The sequence below is a fragment of the Mustela putorius genome, unplaced genomic scaffold, assembly GCF_011764305.1.
Source record: "Mustela putorius furo isolate JIRA1106 unplaced genomic scaffold, ASM1176430v1.1 tig00000592_pilon_pilon_pilon, whole genome shotgun sequence".
In the NCBI taxonomy this organism is placed as follows: Eukaryota; Metazoa; Chordata; class Mammalia; order Carnivora; family Mustelidae; genus Mustela; species Mustela putorius.
In genome coordinates, this window is record NW_025421426.1 from 6,572,384 (window position 1) to 6,586,347 (window position 13,964).

The 13,964-nt window shown below is 47.8% G+C and overlaps 1 long non-coding RNA gene across 1 annotated transcript; it reads left to right on the forward strand.

The window, feature by feature from the left end:
• The first annotated feature begins 1,913 nt into the window (after nucleotides 1–1,913).
• On the forward strand, nucleotides 1,914–10,225 carry LOC101687759. Its single transcript, XR_199026.3, has 3 exons — nucleotides 1,914–2,000; nucleotides 2,138–2,248; nucleotides 10,032–10,225. It is a non-coding gene; the product is annotated as an uncharacterized LOC101687759 (long non-coding RNA).
• Nucleotides 10,226–13,964: the final 3,739 nt, after the last annotated feature.

Here is a 13,964-nt window from a genome sequence, read left to right on the forward strand (position 1 = left end):
ACTGTTCTCCCCTCCCCCCCAATCCCAAGGGAGCGGCGACTCCCTCCATTCATCTTTTGCTCTGCTGAGTCACAAAACTGAAAAACACTTGTCTTCTGGCCTTCCACAGAAAACCAGTGCCCCTCACTCTTGCACCTGCCAGGGGCTCCTGCAAACTCACCTTCAAATGCAGATTCTGGTTCCGCAGGTCTGGGGTGGGGCTGAGGGCGATGGTTCTAGCAGTCTCCCCCATGATGCCCGTGAGAGGTTGTGAGAGGTCCTGGAGGATGGTTCCCCGGGCCGCTGTGAGCTCAGAAAAATCCAGCTGGGAAGTCACCTGGAAACCACTCAGCCATTTCTTTCATCTCCTTTTGAATGTGCCCCGCTCCCTTATTTTAAATAATATTCTTCAAGCCTGTGATACAGGCATAAGGCAAAAAGAAAAAAAAAACCAAATAAATCTCATGCTTCAAGAAGACATACACTGAAAAGTTAGTCACCTTCTATCCTGCCCCTCCCCCCCCACTATTCCAGTTCCCAGAGGTACCCTTGTTGCACGGTGTCATGTCTCTACCCTCCTGAGAGATTCTATGTACCATGATAATTGGTAGCCTAGCTCTTCTTTATTGACAAATGCTCGTGTCCTTGACACTGAGCAGAGCCCCTTCTGGAGATTACCTAATTTAAGATTTCCGAGAAGCCCAGCAATGAGGACCTGATTTTACAGCTGAGGTCCTGGCCCTCTTTCAGGTTTTGACGCCTCTGTAGACCTGCCCCCTACTTTTGCGGCAGTTAAGACACCGTATCATGTTCTGAAACTTGCTTCTTCCCACCCCCTTACCAATTTATCTTGGAGGGAGCTCAATCACAGTCCATGGAGACCTGCCTTTTGACCAACAGCATAGAATTTCTTTGCAAGTATGGACTTTATTCATTGAAACAAAGACCTCTTTGGGGGATGGGAGATGGATGGGTCATTCCATTCCTTTCGCTACAAACTGGTGGAACATGTAGGTCTGTACATATATCAGGCCACACATGTATGAGGAGATTTGTAGGATAAACTCCTGGGCCTGGAACGGGCGTGTTAAAGGCCATGTTCCTTTAAATTTGGGTCATAGACGTCAATGTCAGTTGTGTTCGGAAACACCCAGAGCAACTGGCTCTCACGCCAGAGCCACACCTACACCGTTTTATAAGCTTTTGGCTTTTTCTGCTGCTGATTTTGAGCTGACTTACAAGAAGCAGAGTTGGATGAGGTCGCCCTTCCCTGCCTGCTGGTCAGAATCCCCAGCCGAGGTGTGTGGCTTTGAGATCGTCTTCCATACCCAGTGACCGTGTTCTTGCGGTCAGGTCAACCTGCTCCGCTCTACAGCAGGTTTGTCATCAGGGATTTACTGACTTAAAAATAAATGGCATTGGGTTGCACCCGGGAGCCCTGGGCAGCCTCAAGCCTCTATAACCTTTCCCCCAACCCCCCGGGGCCCACAGCTAAGAGACTAGGGGAAGCTGCACAGAATAATAAAGTTTGGCTTCTCAGTCCCCCAAAAGACAGAGAGGCCCTGGCACAAAGGTGAGGTTTAGAAGCTAAAGGTGGGGTTCAGCCCATGCTCTGCCACTGCCCCTCTATCTAAATGACCTCTCCTCACTGTAGAGTGGTGGTAAGCCCCAGACTCAGGTGCCCGGAGACCTGGGTCCACATCCTGCTTCCTCCTCGTCTGCCTTAAGTTCGTGATGTAACCTTCTGTACCCCAGTTTTCCCATCTGAGAAACTGCGATAATGATAGATAGCATGGCTGTGAGAATCAGCCACCTTCATGTACGTCAAGATTTTGGAACAACATCTGGCACAAAGTAAGTACCCAATAAATATCAGCTGTTCTTTCTTTATTCGTATGATTTATTTACTTATTTGATTTTTTTTTTTTTTTTTTTGTCTAGAATGTCAACTCCAGGAGGGCGGAGACCTCAACTCCTTATTCCCGGAGATGTCCCATGTCCCAGCACAGTGCCTGCACGTGGTAGGTCCTCTGTCACAGTCACTGGAGGAATGAGTGAATGGACACTTTACTTCCCCTCCTTGAGCCTCAGTTTCCTTCTTTGCAAATGAGAGATTCTTACTTTGCTCTCTATGCTCATCTCTGTTTTCCTAATCTAGGACGATCATGTAACATTGCTTTTTGCAATTGGAAGAAACAGTCATAAAAAATGGATAAGCCCTTATTTGTAACCGCTGAAACTTGGAAGCAACCAACACATCCTTGGGTAGGTGAGTGGATCGACAAAACTGTGGTACATCCAGATAATGGAATATTATTCTGTGCTAAGAAGAAATAAGCGACCAAGCTAGGACAGGACATGGTAGAATCCTTTTTTTTGGTTCTAAATTAAAAAAATTTAGAAGATGCATTTGTGAGAGAGTGAGAGAGAGCAGGTGCAAGAGGGGTGTCAGAGGGACAGGGAGAGGCAGACCCCCCATTGAGCACTGTCTGGGACCCTGGGATCATGACCCGAGCTGAAGGCAGACGCTTAACCGACTGAGCCACGCAGGTGTCCCGGGACACGGTAGAATTTTAAATGTCGTGCGCCTGGGTGGCTCAGTGGGTTAAGCCTCTGCCTTCGGCTCAGGTCATGATCTCAGGGTCCTGGGATCGAGTCCCACATCGGGCTCTCTGCTCAGCAGGGGCCTGCTTCCCTTCCTCTCTCTCTGCCTGCCTCTTTGCCTATTTGTGATCTCTCTCTGTCAAATAAATAAATAAAATCTTAAAAAAAAAAAAAGAATCTTAAAATGCCTATTACTGAGTGAAACAAGCCAGTCTGAAAAAGCTACATAGGCTATGATCCCAACTATATGACATTCTGGAAAAGGCAAAACTATGGTGACCATGAAAAAAGATCAGTGGTTGGGGGCACCTGGGTGGCTCATTCAGTTAAGCGTCTGCCTTCAGCTCCGGTCATGATCCCGGGGTCCTGGGATGGAGCCCCACATTGGGCTCTCTGCTCAGCAGGGAGCCTGCTTCCTTCCTCTCTGCCTGCCTCTCTGCTACTTGTGCTCTTTCTCTCTGTCAAATAAATAAATAAAATCTTTAAAAAAAAAATAAAGATCAGTGGTTGCTAAGGGTCTGGGGGAGGGAAGAAGGGATGAATAGGCGGAGAACAGGATTTTTAGGGCAGCGAAAATGTTCTGCATGATTCTGCAATGATAAAATATGTGCTATTACACATCTGTCCAAACCCCTAGAATATACAACACAGAATGAACCCTGATGTAAACTATGGGCTTAGTTAATAATGATATAACGATAGGACTCTAATGTTGGCTCTTAGTATGAACAAACAAGCCATGTTAATGCAAGATGTTGGTAATAGGGGGAAATTGGGGGGCAGTGAGCTGGTATAGGGAAATGCTCTGCACTTTCTCTTGATTTTTCTGGAGCCCTAAATTGGCTTTTTAAAAAGTCTATTAATTTTAAGAAGTATAGGCTCAGTTCGAAAACTTTGATTAATTGGCTTTCCTTTGGTTGTTTTGTTTTGTTTTAAAGATTTTATTTATTTATTTGACAGACAGAGATCACAAGCAGGCAGAGAGGCAGGCAGAGAGAGAGGAAGGGAAGCAGGCTCCCTGCTGAGCAGAAAGCCCGATGTGGGACTCTATCCCAGGACCCTGGGATCATGTCCTGAGCCGAAGGCAGCAGCTTAACCCACTGAGCCACCCAGGCACCCCGGTTGGTTTGGTTTTATAGCTATTTTACCATCAGAGGTTCTCATCCACACTGGATGAAATTTTTGGATGTGGTTGCAGGGACACAGGCAACCAAAGTACTGAGCTCATTTGATGACTCTTCACCGTGTCGTTACATTTTTTGGACAACTGCACATGGATACAGTAGGGGACATTCCTTTTTTCTTTTGGCCTGGGCCAGGGCACACATCTGGAGTTCCCATCTCTTTTACAACAGATTTCTGGAGATCTTTGAAATCGCAAAGAGCATACTTTTTGAAGCCCACTCTTTGGATGTGCTCGTGAGCGCTGATGACATGTTCTCTGGTCATCGTCTCCTCGAGGGTAGAGTGGCCCTCCTGTTCCCATCCTTCTTTGCGGGAGCCTTTCTGCCTGGCCCATATTGGAAAGGAAAAGCACATGGATTGTTGATGAACTGGCTACCAAAATCTACCCAGTTCTGCTCACCCCCAATGTGTAGGCTCTGCCTCCCTTACATCCTCTATAAAATGGGGTTACAGAGCGTCTATCACCTCCAATTGCTGTGAGCTATAAATGAAATAATATGCAAAGTGCTTAGGAGAAAGTCTGGTACATAGTACATGCTCAATTAAAGTAAGCCATTATTAGTATTCATTTGTAGTAAAGAGAAGGAAGAAGAAGAGGAGAGGAGGAGGAGGAGGATATCCGTTCGTATTCCTCCTGCTTAAATTTATCAGGGCAGAATCAGAAGGCTTTAATAAGGGCATATTTTGTTTTTATTTTTTTACTTTCTATAAGCTTTGAGATGGAGGGTGGGAGGGAGGTTATTGTCTAAAGACCCCTCGAGCAAGACACACAGTTCACCGTAGACTTTCTTCCTTTTCTGCTGGGAACCCCAGAAAACTGAGGTTTGAAGTCAAGTGGTGAGACAACAGTGGGGGTGTTCAGACCTTGTTGTGATGTCCCCCCCCCCAATTAAGGGAACATGTCTGCAGAATGCTGGGTTTAGGAGCTGAGAAACTGGAGGTCAAAGAGACAGTATGTCCCATGATCAGAAACCCCAGAACTGTGTTTTCAAGGAAATCTCCCCCCAGGAAACGCTAGTGAAGCTGTTCTTGAAGTCAGAGGCCCCTTGCCTGTCATCTTGTCCAGATTTTGCAAAGTCCCCCAGCTACAGGGCCCTGGAAGGGAAGGTTCAGGACTGGAGCAAACTGGGGAGCCCTGGCTTCTCCACCACCAGGGGTGGTGCCACCTTCAGATGGCAGTGACCACCAAGGACCAGAGCCCCAGGTGGCTGGACACTCTCGATTTTAAATCTTGTGTGGCACAGACAAGACATGTCCGGGGTCAGATATGGTTCTGGGCACTGCTGAAGTCCAACTCTTCACTGGGAAAGATGGGAAACTGAGGCCCAAGCAGGTAGCGTGAATTGTTCAAGGTCCCCCAAAACCAGTAATAGAACTCCATTTCTGTCAACCTCCTTTCACTGCTGTGCTGTTCTGGGATCAAAGTGGGGGGTCACTGAGAGTCTGTGATGGCTTCTCTTGGGTCACAGAGGCCTGCCCCAGACCCTTAATGTACAGAGGGGGCTGGATGGGGCTGTTGGGCTGCTGGAGGTGCAGTCAAGCCCCATCCTTCTTGTTGGAAAATGAGACCTCCTCTCTGGGTCCCAGCGAAGGGGCAGAGGCACCTTTATCATTGAAAAAAAATTTTTTTTAATTGTGGAAAAATACACCTAACATACAGTTTATCATCATAACCATTTTTAAGCATTCGGTTTAGTGGTGTTAAGTAACTTCACACTGTTGTGCAAACATCCCCACTGCCCATCTCCAGAACTCTTTTCATCTGGCAGGACCGGAACCCTGTCCCCACTAAACAACAACCCCCCAGTGCCCCCTCTGCCCAGCTCCTGGTGCCCCCACTCTACTTTTTGTCTTCATGAATTTGACTACTCTAGGGACCTCACAGAAGTGGAGTCATATGATATTTGCCCTCATGTGATAGGTTTGTTCCCCTTGGCATGGAGTCTTCAAGATTCATCCATGTCATAGCCTGGGTCAGAATTCCCTTCCCTTTTAAGGCTGAATAATGTGGGGTTGTATGAATAGACCATATTTTGCTGATTGATTTACCCATTGATGAACACTTGGGTTGCTTCAGCCTTTTGAGTGATGTGAATAATGCTGCTGTAAACATGAGTGTGTAAATATCTGCTTGAGTCCCTGTATTTATTCTTTTATTTTTTTAAATTTTATTTATTAATTTGACAGAGAGAAATTACAAGTAGATGGAGAGGCAGGCAGAGAGAGAGAGAGGGAAGCAGGCTCCCTGCTGAGCAGAGAGCCCGACGTGGGACTCGATCCCAGGACCCTGAGATCATGACCTGAGCCAAAGGCAGAGGCTTAACCCACTGAGCCACCCAGGCGCCCCCTGTATTTATTCTTTTAGTGAAGATTTTGTTTACTAATTTGAGAGAGAGAGAGAGAGCGAGTGAGGGGGAGGGACAGAGAGCGGGGGAGAAAGAGTTTTAAGCCAACTCCGCACTGAGCCAGGAGCTCCACATGGGGCTCGATCCCAGGACCCTGAGATCATGACCTGACCTGAAACCAAGAGTTGGATGCTTAATCAAACGCACCACCCTAAGTGACCCTGAGTCTCTGCTTTTAATTCTTTGGGGGTATATACTCAGAAGAGGAAATGCTGGATCATATGGTAATTCTATTTTTAACTTTTTTGAGGAACCACCATACTTTTTTTCAGAGACTGCCTCATTTTGCATTCCACCAGCAAAGCACAAGGGTTCCGATTTCTCCACATCCTCACTGACACTTGCTATATTCTGTTATCTTGATAGTAGTCGTCCTAATGGGTGTTTGGTGAGGAAGGGCATTTCACTTTCTGTCTGGGAGGTCTTCCTGAAGGGCAGTTCCAGAACAATCATGCGGGTCTTCCAGGAGGCATCTCACGGAGTGCCTGGAGGTGGTTCGGTGACCAAATTCGTGCTAAACCAAGGTTGTGCTAAACCAAGGTTGGCAGAACACCCACGCTGGTTTTATTGTTGTAGTTGTTTTGATTTGGCAGGCCTTTTAAATTTTACAACAATCACCAGCTTTTCTAAGAACCTCTTTATTTCCGTAAAACCTAAGTGCTTTTGTGTGGTAAAACTGTAAATAAAATACTTAGTACAGTGCATAGCATACAGTAGGTGCTGGATAAATGCTACCCCGAGGCAGGGGTAGGGGATGCAATGGATGAAGGGGGTCCAAAAGTATAGCATTTCTCTACAGCAGTAGAGAAAATAAATCCTGGAGATGTGAAGAACAACATGGTCTCTATGGCTGCATATTTGGAAGGCGCTAAGAGAGTAGGTCTTCAAAGTATCAGGAGAAAAAGATTTGTAACTATGTGTGGTGATGGATGTTAACTAGGCTTCTGGTGGTGGTCATTTTGCAACATTTACAAATATTGAATGACTATATTGCATGCCAGAAACTAGTATCACGTTAAATGTTAAATATATCTCAGTGAAAAAAAAAAAAGACAAGACTTGGGCTCTCTATAGTAAGAAAGATCACCCCAAGGAGGGGTTTTGGAGGTTTGCTGACAATTTGGTGGGGGGAGTTGGGACCTCCCAGGGTGCCCCAGAGGCCCTGCTGCTTGGCTGGTTTGGGCTGTCCTCATTCTGGACCCTGTCTGTCACCTCCCAGCACCAGGAGTTAGGCAAGGCGAGACAGCTCTGGCTTCTGGGAGCCTGTCCCCCAGGACAGGGCTGATAAGCACCCCACGCCAGATCAGGCCTGTGTTCTCTGCCCTTCTATCTAGTAGGCAGGCAGTTTCACTCCTGGAGGATTCCTCTGCTCTGTTTTCTCTCCCCCTCTGTCTCTGTCTCTGTTTCTATCTGTGTTTCTCTTCTCAACCTTAATTCCCACTTCTGTTGCTGGGGGCAGGGGAGATGCAAATTCTACTGCTGCTGGGAGGCTCCCAGAGAGTGTGAACTTGAGAAGAGGAGGTGACGGTCTGCCCTGTGTGTGAGACAGACGGTGGGCACTGAATGACTTTGTGGGAAATCAGGGCTGAGAAGGGCAAGCTAGAGGCGCACCCTGGGAATCCAACCGGGCACTTCCAGAGTCGGGCTGAGGAGGTAATGGGGTATGAGCAAAGCCGAAAGGGGTCATAGAAGAGGGAGCCTTGGTTCTGAAGGAGACCTGAGTTTTAAGGCCCAGCTCTGCCACCAACCATAGGATTGAATCTGTGTGCCTCAAGGTTGGCCCTCAACCCTCTCTGATCTCAGAGCTCCCGCCCCTCCCCCTGATCTGCCCACCTTACTGGCCTTTCCTTTCTGTTCTGCCAGCAACAAACTTGTTCCTACCACAGGGCCTTTGCATTTGCCATCCTTTGGTCTGGAACCCTCTTCTGTCTGGCTCTGAACATGGCTGGTTGCACCTCGAGCTACAGGCCCCCTTCTAAGTCACCTCCCTTGGGGCCCTTCTTTGACCACCCTAAGTTAGTCTTGCCAGATCCTTTGTTTATTTCATCCATAGCACTTGGTATTCTCTGAAATTATCTTGTTCATGGTATTCTTTTTTTTTTTTTTAAAGATTTTTAAAAACATTTTAAAAAGGTTTTATTTATTTATTTGACAGACAGAGATCACAAGTGGGAAAAGAGGCAGGCAGAGAGAGAGGGGGAGGCAGGCTCCCTGCCAAGCCAGGAGCACGATGTGGGGTTTGATCCCAGGACCCTAAGATCATGACTTGAGCTGAAGGCACAGGCTTAACCCACTGAGCCAGGCAGATGCCCCTCTTTTTTTTTTTTTTTTTAAGATTTTTAAAAAATTTATTTGAGAGAGAGAGAGAGAGAGAGAGACCATGAGCGGAGGGAAGGGGAGAAGCAGGCTCCCCACTGAGCAGGTGACCCTTAGACCATGACCTGAGCCGAAGGCAGATGCTTAACCGACTGAGCTCCCCAGGTGCCCCCATGGCATTATTTTCTATGTGGCCTGCTCCCCACCACTTTCCTGGTCCACTATAACATGAATCTGCTGACTGGAGGATAAATCCGCTCTCTAGCCTCTGACGACCTATTTCACTATTCTGGGCCTCGATTTTGAGGAAAAGTAACAAAGAGCCCAGACTTCTCTAACCCTTGCTCAGCACCAGTTGTGAAAACTTAAGAAAATTAGGGGAATGTTTTGAAAAGCACAAACAAGAAGTCACATGTTGAGAGCAGAGAGACCCGTCTGGGGGGGAGAGCTTGTCGTTTAACACGCTGAATTTGCTTTGCAAAGTGTTACTCCTCACAACCAACCCCCAAGCAGTCTCACCTTCTTCCCCTTGGGGAAGTAACAACTTCTTAAGGAGATAAGAATATTGATTTTATTTACTCTCATCTGCACCTGTGAGTGGGATGTTTCATGATTTGTTGTGCTCTTCAGCCAAGTCTTGAAAACTGGATCTCTAGCAGGAACTGCTGTGTGACCTTGGGCAGGGCTCCTCCCTTCTCTGGGCCCTACATTTTTTATCCCTTGAATGAGAGAATGGAAATGTTTGAACCTTGGGCTTTCCCAGTGCTGACACTTAGGATAACACAGACTCGCCAGGAGGGAGAAGAGACCGCATTGACCCAAAGTGTCCTTGGCATGGGCCTTGTCCAATGTGTCCATTAGTAAACCTGATTGTCCCTGCTCTCCTCAAAGCACTTTCCCATCCATTAGCTGGGAGGGAGGTGGGGCTGCAGGCTGCTGTCTTTATTCCATTTTGGCAGAGAAAAAAAGGGGGAGAGAAACAAATCCTTGCCTGTCCATCCAAACTCAATTCCTACCATTCTTGGCCCCCAGTTGTGCCCTTAGGGCCTTTGCACAGGCTACTCATCTTCAATCTGGAATATTCTTTCCCCAGCTACCCTCATTTTATTAGTTCTGAGCTCAGCTATCTCCAGGAGGCTTTCTCTGTTCACCTTGTTTAAAATAAGAGCCCTCCGAAAGAATAAATAAAATAGGGCACCTGGGTGGCTCAGTGGGTTAAGCCGCTGCCTTCGGCTCAGGTCATGATCTCCGGGTCCTGGGATTGAGTCCCGCATCGGGGGTCTCTGCTCAGCAGGGAGCCTGCTTCCCTCTCTCTCACTCTCTGCCTGCCCCTCTGCCTACTTGTAATCTCTGTCAAATAAATAAATAAATAAAATCTTAAAAAAAAGAATAAATAAAATAAATCAAATAAAATAACATAACAGCCCTCCCACACCTATTACTCTTCATGCCTTTACTCTATTTTATTTTTCTTCATGCTATTTCTCAAGACTTGACTTTAGAGGATGTCTCTGTTTTTTAATTGTCTGTCTCCTCCCCTAGAATGTCAGCTCTGCAAGCTGGGGCTTTCTGTCTGTCTTGTTCGGAGCTGTCTTTCCCTGTCCTCACCGGAACAGTGTGAAAAGGTGGAATTGAATTAATCTCCTGGAGACACAGAAGTGGAAGTGACCTTGAAAGAGAAATTTCATCTGTCCCCCTGCTGCCATACTGGACTTGGTGGCCTGTGTGGATGTCTATTCCTGGAGAACCTCTCAGCAGAAACCAAGATTCTTTCTGTCTTTAAGAAAATAAAGTGGTTTAAATCATGACCAAGATCTGCATCCTTTCTTTGCAGGGCCCTACCTACCCTGCTTTCTTACAGAGCGACAGAGAAACAGGAAAAAAGACAAGATAATTAGGTTACGTGCTGCTGATGAATGATATGGGCAAACTGTTAAAAGGAGAGATTTGATTCCTTCTTGCATGGGACTCAGGGTTTCCGTGCTCCTTTCTAGAGTGCTGGGTGACAATAAGCGTGGCGATCGTATTCACTTGATGATCTTTACAAAGCTTAGTATTATGTGCAAGGCTTATGTGCAGGCCTTTCAGTCCTTCATCACCAAGCCTCAAAACTGCCCTGAAAGGTGGGGGTTGCTGTGACGATGCTCCTTTTACAGGTGAGGGAAGAGGCACAAAACCAAGGGGCCAGGATGCCCATGTAAGTGACACATGAAACCCTCCCCCCCTTCAAGGGATGAAAGTTTCTGAGCTGGAGTTCTAGAGTCAGACTGCCCGCCTCGGCCAGGGGCTCGAGGATGTGGGGTGAATTAATTAGCTGCCCTGTACCTCAGTCTCCTCCTCTGGAAAATGGGGCCAAGGCTACTGACACTGAGGTCAATAGGGATTCACTGAGTTTCGTCTGTGATGTGCTTAGAATAGAGATGGGCACAAGGTCAGTGCTCGGTGTTTGCTAGTTATTTGTATTGTCATTTCCTTGTGCCCTTTTTTTCTCACAACCCAATACCTGGTGGGCTTCCTGGAGGAGAAGGTCTGCTGGTCAGCCAGGCAAGCAGCTGAGGTCCAAAACCGAGAGTCAGGCTCGGTTCTCCTCTTCTGGCAGGAAACCACCCTCCCCAACCCACCCCCTACCACTCCTCCCGCAGGGGAGTGATAACCTCCTGCAGCCTTTCCCACCCTCCCCCAACCACCACATTTCTGCCAGCCCCACACACAGGTCATGTGCCTGTCCCTCTGCCCGCGGGTGACTCAGCCTGGCAGCTGGACCAGATGGTGGGAGAGTTGGAGATTAGCACTGCCCGGGGTTGCTCAGAGCAGCTGCCTAACTGCAAAGGTCAAGGTCTTGGGTTTCCCTCTTGCACAGTGCCCTGGGAGGTACAGTCGAGACCCGCAGAGGCCAGGCTGGGGGATGGCTCACCTCTGCTCGCTACCAGGCCTCATGTTGTAATTAGTCTTTACACGTGTACACTTGACAGTTTGTGAAGTGTGTCCCCACCATTTGAGTCCCCGCAGCAGCCAGTGTTGTTTTGATCATCCCTATGAAATGGGGCTCATGGAAGCTGAATATCTCACCCTAGGTCCCGGGGCGAGAGAAGAGGGATCCGACTGAGGTTTACAGGGTTTCAGCCCAGGGTGCTGGCTGTTGGTGTCCTCAGCACTGTCTGCGAGTGTGTCTGTGTGTGTGTAAGGGCACACGCGTGGGTGCACACACCTATTCGGTGTGCCGAGAGGGAGTTACCCCACCCTGGGACGTGCCGCTCAGCTTTTCTGATGGTCTGATCTTGTGTGTGAGCATTCCAAGAATGCGGTGGGTCTCTCTGCTTGTGCATCATTATACTTCGAATTCTAAATTTAATTTTTGGACAGGTATTCTATTCACAGAGTTCAAAATCCATACGCCTACAGTAAGATGTCACCCTTTCTCCCTGGATCCCTCCGCTCCGTCCCCTCTTCGGAGGCAGTCAGTTATCAGTCTCTCCTGCCAGGCTAGTCTGTACTTCTGCAAGTCCGTATGAACGTTAATACCCACCCCTCCCCAGAGCCCACTCTATACAAATGGTTGCACTCTCCACTCACTGTTCCGCTCCTTGCTCTTTTGGGTTTTTCTTTTGTTTGTTTAATAATACGTCCAGGGGATCCTGCCATACCAGCACATACACAGCTGCTTTGATACTTTTCATGACTGTGTAACGATCCCCAGGAGGGTATTTCCCGCAGGACAGGCCCCCTACTGATGAGCATTTAGGTGATCCCTAAGGACAGACTATGGTACAAAGGATCATTCTGTATGTGCATCACTGGGTGCGTATAGTGGGGGCAGTGGAGTACCTCGCTACTGAGAATGTTCCAGACTAGCAGCCGGGCATTAAGTGGCAGCCTCGCCAGAGCGGCAATGTCATGTGTCCCACCCAGACTTGCTGGGTCAGGACATGCATTTTAAGAAAGTGCCCGGGGGATTTGTATTTTGCACGTGCTGGTCTGGAAGACAGATTTCCCGAAGTGTAATTGCTGGGTCAAGAGATAGGTACATTAATAATTTTGACAGGTACAACCACATTCACATCTGCAGAGCTTGATTCAATACATATTCTCACCTGTAATGGATAAGCCTTTTTGGTAAAATCTTGAAAAAGAATACCTATCCAGTGCCAAAAACTATGGAGAGTAGGATTCAAGGGGCCTGGGGTGGGCCTGAATTTGCGTTTCATACGCTCCCTGCTTTATTCTGGTTCAATCACTTTTGAGAACAGTTGGTTTAAATACGTTCCTATTTCTGTCTTTTTTTTTTTTTTTAAGATTTTATTTATTTATTTGACAGAGAGAGATCACAAGTAGGCAGAGAGTCAGGCAGAGAGTGGGACGGGGGAAGCAGGCTCCCCACTGAGCAGAGAGCCCGATGTGGGGCTTGATCCCAGGACCCTGAGATCATGACCTGAGCTGAAGGCAGTGGCTTAATCCACTGAGCCACCCAGGCGCCCCTATTTCTATCTTTTTTTTTTTTAAGTTTTATTTATTCATTTGAGAGAGAAAGAGAGAGAGTATGTGCACAAGTCGGGGAGAGGCAGAGGGCTAGGGAGAAGCTAACTCCTTACTGATCAGGGAGTTTGATGCGGGGCTCGATCTTGGAACCCTGGGATCATAACCTGAGCTGAAGGCAGACACTTAACCATCTGAGCCACCCAGGTTCCCCTCCAGCTCACCATGGCTTTATTGATCTTTAAGTCTCCATTGCGGGACGGCAAACTAAGGGGCCCCCAGGAGCCAGATTGTACTTGTGACTACAGTGGCCTGAGTTAGGTTTACATGACATCAAAGTAAAAAGAAAATTAGAAAAAGTGCAAACCAGGCAAAACACATGTGACTTGAAATCAGGTGTCTGGTCCATGAGTCTGTGACCTTGGGTGCCCTCGTGATGATTTTTTTTTTTTTAATCTGTTTGGGTTAAATAATTTCATATTGCCTGGTGAGAATTCAAGGACCCCTCTTTCACGCAGTGTTGGGGATCTCAGGGATCATGGCTCCCACTGGGCCCAGGGAATGGAAGGGGTGGTCCAGGTTCCCGAAGAAAAGTTGAATCTGTGTTTAGTGACTGTTGGATGGCGTGCTCACTGTGTGGGGATGGGAGCCTGCACAAGATGACCCAGGTCCTCATGGAGAAGGAGAGGATAGCCCCTTGTCAGCGAGGGGACTGTGAGCGAGCAAAGGAGTCGCTCCTGCTTCCAGCGTGGGTCCCAAAACCAGGGATGGTTTCAGAGAGGAGCTAAGGCTGAGAAAGTCGTTGGTGGTTTCTGGTTTTTGAACCTCTCAAAAAGGCATTCAGACTGGGATCGGCGAACGTTTCCTGTCAAGGCCAGATAGCAAATATTTCAGACTTTACAGGACTCCCAGCCTCTGTCGCAACCACACTGCTGGGCCGGTCCCATAGCAGCCACGGACAACAGGTCAACCGGTGGGTGTGGCTGTGTGCCAGTACGACCT